This window comes from Enhydra lutris, unplaced genomic scaffold, assembly GCF_002288905.1.
Source record: "Enhydra lutris kenyoni isolate GAN:26980312 unplaced genomic scaffold, ASM228890v2 scaffoldscaffold5, whole genome shotgun sequence".
Taxonomy (NCBI): Eukaryota; Metazoa; Chordata; class Mammalia; order Carnivora; family Mustelidae; genus Enhydra; species Enhydra lutris.
In genome coordinates, this window is record NW_019154089.1 from 36,551,625 (window position 1) to 36,561,145 (window position 9,521).

The 9,521-nt window shown below is 56.9% G+C and overlaps 1 protein-coding gene across 1 annotated transcript in view; it reads right to left on the reverse strand.

Annotated features, from left to right (window-relative positions):
* LOC111141222 (N-deacetylase and N-sulfotransferase 1) overlaps positions 1 to 9,009 on the reverse strand; it is a 54,620-nt gene extending 45,611 nt beyond the window's left edge. Inside the window, exon 1 of the mRNA XM_022493634.1 lies at positions 8,960 to 9,009. The gene's annotated coding sequence lies outside the window, so the exon portion shown is untranslated. The remainder of the gene's footprint in view (positions 1 to 8,959) is intronic.
* Between the last annotated feature and the right edge of the window lie 512 nt (positions 9,010 to 9,521).

A 9,521-nucleotide genomic window follows, 5' to 3' on the forward strand; every position in this document is an offset into this window, starting at 1 on the left:
CCAGCTTCCATGCCAGCCAGGGCCCTGGGAGTAGTAAGTCAAGACGACAGCCCCTTGCAAGGCACCAGAAGACCCCGGCTCCAGGGCCCAGTCTTCTGCTATCTCACTGCATGACCTCCAATAGGCCCCTCCCACCTCTCAGAGCCTCAGTTCCACCAATTGTAAAACGGGGAGACCACCCTATCAAGCCCTTCCCACTCAAAGCTCTGAGTATATAAACAGCAGCATGACAAACTTCACGGAGCCCTGGAAGCTCGCTTTCAGGAAGTCACATAAACATCCTTCAGAGAAACAAAAGTCAAACCTAAAGACCACTTTTTTTTTTAAAGGATATCAAGAAGCCCTTTTTATAGTCCAGCTTCCCCCATCCTACTTCCATTGTTCCAGATATCCTCTCAGGACCTAGAAAACACACTTGGTTTCCGTCTGGGGTTTGGGCTTCTTGGTGTTCTTCCCTTGGACGCTGCCCTGCCTCTCTTTGGCAGCTTTCTCCCCAGGACACACCCATCTCTGCCCCCAGCAGTGCTCTGGGCCACCCTGAGGGTGATGGCTACCCAGACTGCCTGAGATGGGGTCAGGAACAGTGTTTGGGAAACAAGCCCTTCCCTGGTCAGAACGGAGATAGCTCTGGGTTCTGGTCCCAATCATGACACCGTGTGTGGCCCTGTGCGGGCAAGTCCCTGCTCCTTGGTTCCCCACTGGGAAAAATGAAGAGGCTGCCACACTGTGTCAGGAAAGCCCTCCAGCTCCTGGGCTCCTTGGGGACACCGAGGCAGAAAAGAACAGCAGGCTAGACAGTAGGCTCTGATCCTGACCCCCATCCCCAGTCCTCCTGCTAGAACCAGAGACTCACTCTTCTCTCTCTGATTTTCTCCCTTGCCCTAGCTGTGGGATCCTGTACACAGCGCTGAGTGAGTCTGTGTGCCCCAAATGGTCATCCAGACAACAGTAAGAATGACAGTGTCTGCAGCGGAGGCCCAATGGGGAGGCCTCAGCCCGAATCACCCCAACGCAATCCCATCACCCCTGCCAAAACCTAATTCACTCATCTGATAGTATGTATGTTTCTGCGTCTTTAAAAAACCAATCTAAGCTGTGGCCTACTAAACAAACACGCCAAGACCATCCCCCCACCTCCCTTCTTCCAAGGAGATTGTGCTTCTAAGCACCCCTACAGAATTCTATGGAATTCCTACATCTACCACCTTATGGCTGTATGGCCTCAGTATTTTCATCTAAGAAAATGGGGACAATAATAGTGCCTGCCTTATAGGATTATGCCTAGTAAGCACTGGTAAGCCCTCAAAAAATGCTGAGTGGCAATTATATGATCATCAGTAAAATTACTGAGATGCTTAACACCACTGGGCTGGTGACAGCTAGGGCGCCTCAGCCCTCTCCCACCACATCTGACCATGGTCCTCGCACACTCATACACGCGCCTTCAGCCCCCAGCACACACGCTTCTCTGAAGCAGAACCCACACACTCCACCTGACTCCAGCCCCAGAACACGGCTGGCTTGTTCCTGGCCCCCACTTCTGCCATCCACAAAGCTCCCCACCCTTCAAGCCCCCTGATCCTGCCTTCCTCCAGTGGCCCCGGCACTGTCTCCTCTATCTGTGTTGGGGTTCTACTGAACCTCATTACTGTGTCACAGGTTGCTTCCTGGAGATGGAAGGCTCTTACAAGATGGTGGCTCTTTGAAGCCAGTGTAGAAAGAAACTGGGCTTTTCTCTGGGTCTTCCACATTTACTGGGTATCCGACTATGCTGAGAGCCCAAGGAGGGAAGCATCTTTTTTTATTTTTTTTTTATTTTTTTTTTTTTTAATTATCTAACCAAGTGTTTCTTGAACTTTAGCACGGACCTGAATCCCTTGGAAGCTTCTTCAGACTGCTAGATCCCTCCTTTCCCCCGATCCCAGCTTCTGATTCAGTAGGTCTGGGGTGGGGTCAGATAATTGGCATCTCCAGCAAGGTCCCAGGTAATGCCCATGCCTAGTCCAGATACTGACTTTGAGGACCACTGACTTAACCTGCAGGGGAATCGGGAAGAGCTCTCTCGAGTACGTGATGCTGAGACTCCTGTAAAAGCATGGGCAGGAGAGGCCTTGATGTAAGGACAGGAGGAAGGGAATCTGGGCAGAGAGGGAGGCATGAGCTCAGGCACTGTGATGATGACACCCATTTCTCCTCACCTGGCCTCTGCCTGGGCAGGCAGCACAGATCAGAGGTGGCTGCCACAGAGCAGTTACAAGCAGACCTCCGCCGCTGGAGGGCCACCACAGACCTGCCCAGACAGGTGGCTCCCCCGCTGGTTGGGGGGTGAGGACGATCCCAGCCCTGCTGCACGGAGCCAGACCTCAGGTGTGAATGAGGCCAGAGTCTCTGCACCGGGATGCTGTGCCACACCTCCGGACATCTTGGCTGGCTCTAAGTGCTGCCTCTCTTCCCGGGTCTCACAGAACAGGTCAGCTTCAGCTGGCCAGAGCAGCTCCTCAGACACCAGCCGACCATGATGGTCACCCCCCAAGTCTGCACCTCCCCAGGCTGCGCCACCTGCTCCACCAAGCCCTAGGTGCCACACCTGCTTATGGGGGGCACAGGGGCGGGGCAGGGGGATACTAGTGCCTGTCTCCTACAGCAGTTGGGAGGACAACATGAGCTCTGTGGTCAAAATAACGTCGCCAATTACAATAATAACAATTACAACAACTACAACAATAACAACGTTGCCAAGGACAACAACTAACATGGACTGAGCTTCAAGCTAAGCATGTTTCCTGCATTATCTTTCTAGACACTAAAGAGCTTGCCTGAGGTCCCACCAGTGGGAGACAGCCCAGCAAGGATCTGAACTGCCAGAGCCTAGCTTCCAGCCTCTGCTCTGTCTGTGTTCTACTCACCTGCCTCAAGACCTACCCCGGAGTCACCACTCCCTGCTGTCATCCTGTCCCCATTCCCAAGGCACAGGGAGGCTAGGCGGAAGGCCTCTGGGGGCTCCAGCCCACAGTGTGCACAGCCTGGGGTGTGGGTCCCTCATCCTGAGGACAGCCACAGGACCTGCCAGCCAGGTCAACTTATTGGACACAAGTTTCAGACACCATTCCACATGGCCACCAGAGAGGAAACCGGGCCTATAGAGCTTGAGCACCTCAACCTTGATGAAAGGAGAGAAGAGGAAAAACAGGTGTAACAAAGAGAAGAAATCCTGTCAGACTTCTTGGATGAGAACGCCAGCACCCATACCCCATACAAATTGCCCTGCGTCTCTGGGCCTGTTTCCTCTTCTGAACGAGCCTTCTCAGGCTATTAAACAGAAAGGTCAGGAGCTCAAACCCCAAGGATTCCTCCCTCCATCTCTGAAAGGACAGACCACCCCCCAGATATAAACAATAGTAATACCCACTGTTATCTCTGAAGAGTTCCTATGGTCTGGGCTCTTACCCAGGGAAAGGCATCGAACTCCCCCTAGCAAATTATTACCTCATTTTGCAGCTGAGAAAACCAATGCCCAAAAGGGGTTTAAGATTTAGGTAATTTGCCCCAGATCCCACAGCTAATGGTAGCAGAGCTGGGATTTGAACCCACAACTTTTGACTCCACTCTGCAATGCCGCCCACTCCCACCAGTGTAGAAATGGCCCACAGGCAGCACCCACCTCCAAAGCACGGATCCTAGAAGAAATGAGATGTGTCCTTAAGAGATCTGAATTCCAAGCCAGATGTGTGAAGGGCCCGGTGAGGGGGCCGTGTCACAGGCTCTGGCTGCGCAAATGCAGGGTGCAGGACATGCCAGTTCTGCGGCATGAGGGCTGACTGTATGGAAGGGGTAGCACTGGAGCTGGGCCCCGGTTGGGGAGGCCTGGTGGGGGGCCGGTGAGAGGAAGTGACTGGCGTGCAGTGCCTTCACCAGATGCAGAGATGACCACAGCAGCAGGGACGGCTACACACAGGCAGGGACAAGAGGCAGGTTCTGCTTGAGGGTTGAGGGGGAATGGGAGATGGGGCACAGGGTCACACAGTGGGCTACTCCCCAGACCTAGCCCACAAATAAATAAATGCTCATTTGCAACATAAATTTTTTAATTAGATTAATCCAATCCATATCAAAAAATAGAACAGGGAGAAATACAAAGGGCTAGGAGGCAAGTTAATATAAACTCTCTCCATCTAGAAAAGAGCTTTGGAACACTCCATGACTCCTCTGGAGGCATACTGGCTCTTGGTGAGAGGCCACACAGTCCTAGACATCCATGTCCTTTCCTTCTACCAAGCTCCAAGCCTCCAAGCTGAAGAGGATGGGCAGAACTTTGTAAGCCCCACAGGCAAGAGAAAGCTGGTGACGCCCCCTCTCCAGGACCAGGAGACCCTGCTTTAACCTTTACTGCAGAGAAGGAGGGGAACAGCCCTGCCCATACCCCAGCCCTCCCACTCCTCACTTTCTAACTCTCAAGCCCTTTCCTCCAGCTCCTCCTGATTCAGATGATTCATGATTCAGCCTTCTTTCCACACATTTTGAAAAAAGAGAGACTGAACCCATTTCACAGACTGGAAAATGGAAGAAGAAGGCTCCAGTCCTCTGGGAAACTACAGTCCCCGGCTGCTCAGGCTCTGGCAGCTGATCTGTCCCAAGGGGCCCTTGGAAGGCCAGCCGTGCTGAGTGTGTTCCACAGGGTAAGGACTCTCCCAGGCAGAGCACTGCAGGCCAGGCAAGTATGGGGAACTTCCCAAGAAGCATAGGAAGGGGCAGCTCAGAAGACCTATGAGAAAAACAGGGGGCGGAAGTGGGCCGAGCACCACCCCAACTGCTGAGATTCTCGAGAGAAAAGGGAACTGAGAGAAGTCCCCCAGACCTGACCCTGCCGGCACGCGCCCTCTGCATGCTCTCCCCTATACCTTTAGCAATGCTCACTGCATATCTTCAGCGATGGAGACCCTGCCTCCTCCCTGGGCACCCTAGTCCCCTGTTAGCCTCCTGTTCCCTTGGTGCTTTCTCTGCCCTCAGGAGGCACCAGACAAGGCTATGTCCTCTGCCCAGAGACAGCCCTGCAGGGATTCAAAAGTGGTGGCACTGCCACTTAAGGGTCCTAAACCTTAGGTCACCTGCAATGATCCTGATCCCCAAAGCAGCTACCAAGTCCTGTGGCCTCCTCCTCCTTTCCTCAGCCCCATGGCCTGAGTCAGGTTTCGGTCAGCTCTCTGCTGGACCACAATTAGCATCATCTCTGAGTAGGTCTCAACGTCACCAGTTTTGCCATCATCTTTGGCCAAACGACTTCTGGGAGGAACAGCCACTAGGGCAGACACAGTTCTGGCCCGTGTTCCAATACAGTTCTGTGACTCAAGCCGTCTGAGTCTCCACTGCCCCATTTGAAAGTGGGGCTGGGGTGGGGGTCCCAGCAGCAGAAGCTACTTTGCAGGGGTGCTGTGAGATTTCAGCGGAGCGTCCGAAGGAGCCTGACATGAGACAGTAACAGGCATCAACTCAACGAGCTGCTTACAACCCTCCGTCCTCTCCACTGACTACAGAATAAAATCCAAACTCTGGAGCAAGACGCTGCAAACAGCCCACAACCCAATCTTGCCTCCCACTGCCCCCCTTCCCCTAGGCTGCATCCTTACAAACACTTCCTCCCCCAGGAAGCCCTGCCGACGTTCACAACCAAAAGAGCTTTTCCCCTCTACTGACCTTCCAAAGCCCATCTCTCACTGACCACGTCCTGCCTCTTTACCATCAATGGTCCTCGTCTTCCCTCCCCCATCAGACCAGCAGCCTCTCCGCTGAGAAACAAGCAGGACCTCACCCTATTTCATTTCCCCATCACCCCACTCCGCAGACACTTTCCATACATATTTAGCAAATTACCCTAATGTTCCATTTCACGTAAAGCACGTCCAAGTCCTCCACAGTCCAGATATTTCAAGCCATACCCAAAACCATATTCCAAGCCAGCAGAAGTCTGCCCAATCTCTAGGGACTTGCAGGCCTGGCTTTGGTCCCAAAGTATGGAAGACAGGTCGAGCATGCCCAAAGCCGAGGGCAGTCAGAGCTCAGGGCTGCTAAGACTAGAGCCCCTTTCAATGTTTCTCAGATGCAGATCTCTCCGCTGGCCTCTGGGCCAACCCCCCATCTGCAATTCGATCCCGTATTCGGCTGCATCCTCAGCTTGTGATTTCAAACTGTTTCTCGAATGCCTCTTGCCCTCCTGTCTTGCTCGCTGGCTCCATCCCTTCACCTGTTGATTCTCCCAGAGGACTCTCTTCCTGCTCTGATCCGGATGGTTAAGGACCGTCTAGCCACATGCCAAGGGGCGTCCCCATCCTTCAGAACTCCTTTCAGCCATCCAGCCCCTCCCCTCTCTGCCCTGCATTTCTGAGTCCCCTCAAAGTCCAGCTAGTAGTGGAATTTCCACTCTTGTTCCTACAGGCTAACAGATCTGTCGGCCCAGGAAGATCCCCTATTCGAGCAGTCTAGCAAAGGCCTACAGACCCTCAAATCCCAGATCTAGTGATGGCACAGCCCTCAGAGCAGCTAGAAAAGTAATGCACAAACTTGCATCTCCCAAGAACTTTCATTACCTACCGCATACCGCAGTCCATTGTTTTAAGACGTCATGTGTTAATTAGCAAGTTGTTTTCCATTTAAAAGAGATTACTCAAGGCTCCCAATCAGAGCCCGATCAGCAGTCATGAGATGGTACCCCCACTAAAAGACTGGGCCAGCACAGGGCACTGAAGCCCATGGAAGTCTGGGTCACCCCATACATTGACTCACGGGCCCACACTGTGTCCCAGGCTCAGAAACCCCATATACACATGCATTTTCCAACAAGATTCTGTAATCCTGACACTGGCTCAAAGTCCACCCACCATTACTGTCCTCAGGGACCTTTGTGGCTGGATCATCTAGGACAGCCCATTAGCTCAGCAATAAGGACCCTGCCGCTGATTCACGCAAGAGGACACCTAGGCATAAATCCTTGGCCTTATGTCTCTCGTCACCCCAAGGGCTCCACTTCTTGGCCCTACCTCTGCCCCCTGCGGATCTGAAAGTGACCTGGTCTGAATGGAGATGAAAGGCTCTGCCGTCCCCTGGGTGCTGGGGAGAGGCCTGTTGACAAAGCCACCAGCTGTCCCTAGCTGGAGCCAGGGAGACGGGCTCCTCCCTGCACCACCCGCACTGGGAGAGCATTCCGGCCACGGGCCCAGCCAGCAACAGAAGTTGGACCATCACAGGGCTCCAGTGGACGTCCCTTCTGCTCCAGCTGCCCACAATAACAAGAGCCAGGACACCAGACCTCACGCTGCACCAGCAACAGGCAGAAGGAGCATCACCTAGGAATAAGGGTAATGGGGAAATGGGACAAGTGTCCTCATAATTTGAACTGAAAATAACATGAACTCATAGTCACAGCAGGACCTTATAGAGCTCTGAGGCTGGGGGAGCTCCAAGCTCCTCCGCGTCCCACCTGTGTGACCTTCACCATCCTGGGCCTCCGTTGCCCCCTTAGCGAAATGCAGCTAATAGTCAAGTGGGAGAACTGAATAAAATAATGTATGTAGAACAATTAGCCCAGTGCCTGGCACATAGTAAACATGCAGTAAATACTTGTTGAATATAAACATGCCACCGTTTACTGACATACCACAGACTCTCATTTCATCCTTATTCTAGAAGATACTATATTTTTCCCATTGTACAGGTAAGGAAACTGAGGTGAGGGGAAGGTAAGGAACCAGCCCAAGGTCACAGAGCTGGGAAGCGACGGACACCAGGTCGGTGTGCACCTCAGACCAGGGGGCAGTACTGCCACAGCCATTCTGAATGATTGGGAGCCGGTGGAGAGGAGTACAGGGCCGGGGCTAGACTGGGGGTGGGGTTCTGAATCCCCTGGGCCTGGCGTGGCTCCTGGCTGACCCTGTGCTCCAATCCGGGAAAGCCGAGCCAGGAGGCCAGTCCCCAGATTCCCGGCCTGTCCCAGAGCCCAAGCGTCCACCGGCGCCCCCTCCTCACCCCGTCCCAGAGTGCTCAAGAGAAGCGTTCAACACGGAGGCTCCTGGCTCCGTGAAGCTGGGGGAGGAAGGGAGTTAGAGACCAGGCCGCGCATAGTCCCGAGAAAACCGGTCCGGCTGCCTCTACCCTGCCCCGAGCAGGGACCCGGCCTCTAACCCCCCTCCCTCGCCAGACAAAAGTTTCCCCTGTTCGGGAGGAGGGGAGGGGGAGGGGGCATTCCTCGTGAGTGACATTATCCGTGACCTACAGCTGCCGCGCTGCCCTCGCCTGCACCCTGGCCTGCCCCCGGCCCCCGCTTGGCCCCCCACCCCTTTGTCCTCCACCCGGGTGCGCCGGGCCCCGGCAGACTCGGCTCGCCCGCCCGGCGCCCGCCCGCACTAAACTTGCGCCGGCGGCCGCCTGGGCCCCGCGCGGCCTGCACGCCCGGCTTGGGCCCCGCCGGCCCGGCGACAGGGGACTGGCTGGCCCCGGCCCTCCCAGCGTCTTACCTGCCCAGGCTGGGGCGCCCCCCGGGGGAGGAGGCGCTCCCGGAGAGCCGCGGGACGCCTGGGTTCCCCCACGGCCGTGCGGGCGCCGCGGGGCTCTGGCCCCGGCCAGGGTTAACCCCTCGCCCGCCGCCTCCCGCCGCTCCCACCCCCGCTCCACGCCGCAGCCGCCGCCACCGCCCGCTCCGCCTCCCGCTCGCTGTCCCCCTCCCCCTCCCGCCCGGTGCCCAGCCCCCAGTCCCGGCCCCCTGCACAGCGCTGGGGCAGCTCGCAGTCCCTCCCCGCACCCCCCACCCAGCCCCGCGGTCCCGCGGCGAGGAGGTGGGGGTCTCCCCGAAGACTGGAAGTTGGGGCGCGCTACCATTCGCCCCGCAGCCCGGCGGGGCACAGAGGGGCGAGCCCGCGCGCCCAGGGCCCCCGGCGCGTCTCCCCTTCCCCTCGCCCGCCGCGGTGCCTACCTCCCCGAATCGCGGCCGTGGGAGCGGGGTTCGATCTCGTGATGGAGCGTGGGTGCCGGCCGGAGATCGGCTCCGGAGGCCCGGCGGCCGGCGGGCGTGCGGCAAGCGCCCCGGGGCGGGGGCCGGGGCGGGACCCGGCGCTGCTATCGGGGCTGGATTTCTCAGCTTCCACTCGGATTCTCCCTCGGCTCTCCCGGCCGATTCGGTGCTGCTCGGCGACCACGTGACGCGGGCTGCCTTTGACCCCTGTCTCCGAGCGGGTAGGGGGCGGGGGCCGGAGGGGGTGTCAGATGCGGGACCCACGAGGGCCCCCGGCGGCTGCCCGGCGTCCCGGAGGCGCTGACCCCCGGGGAAACAAAGCCCGGGGGAAGCCAACAAGTTATTCGAGGTCAAAGAGGGAACAGCGCTGGGGGTCGGAGAGGCTTCGGAGAAAATGAGGGAGACAAAGACCCGCGCCCGCCGCGCCTCCGGGGGCCCCGGGGAGCGCCCTGGCCGGGGCCGAAGGGGGCCTCCGGACTCTGACGCCGCTGGGCTTATGACAACCCTCCAGGACCTCCCCAGA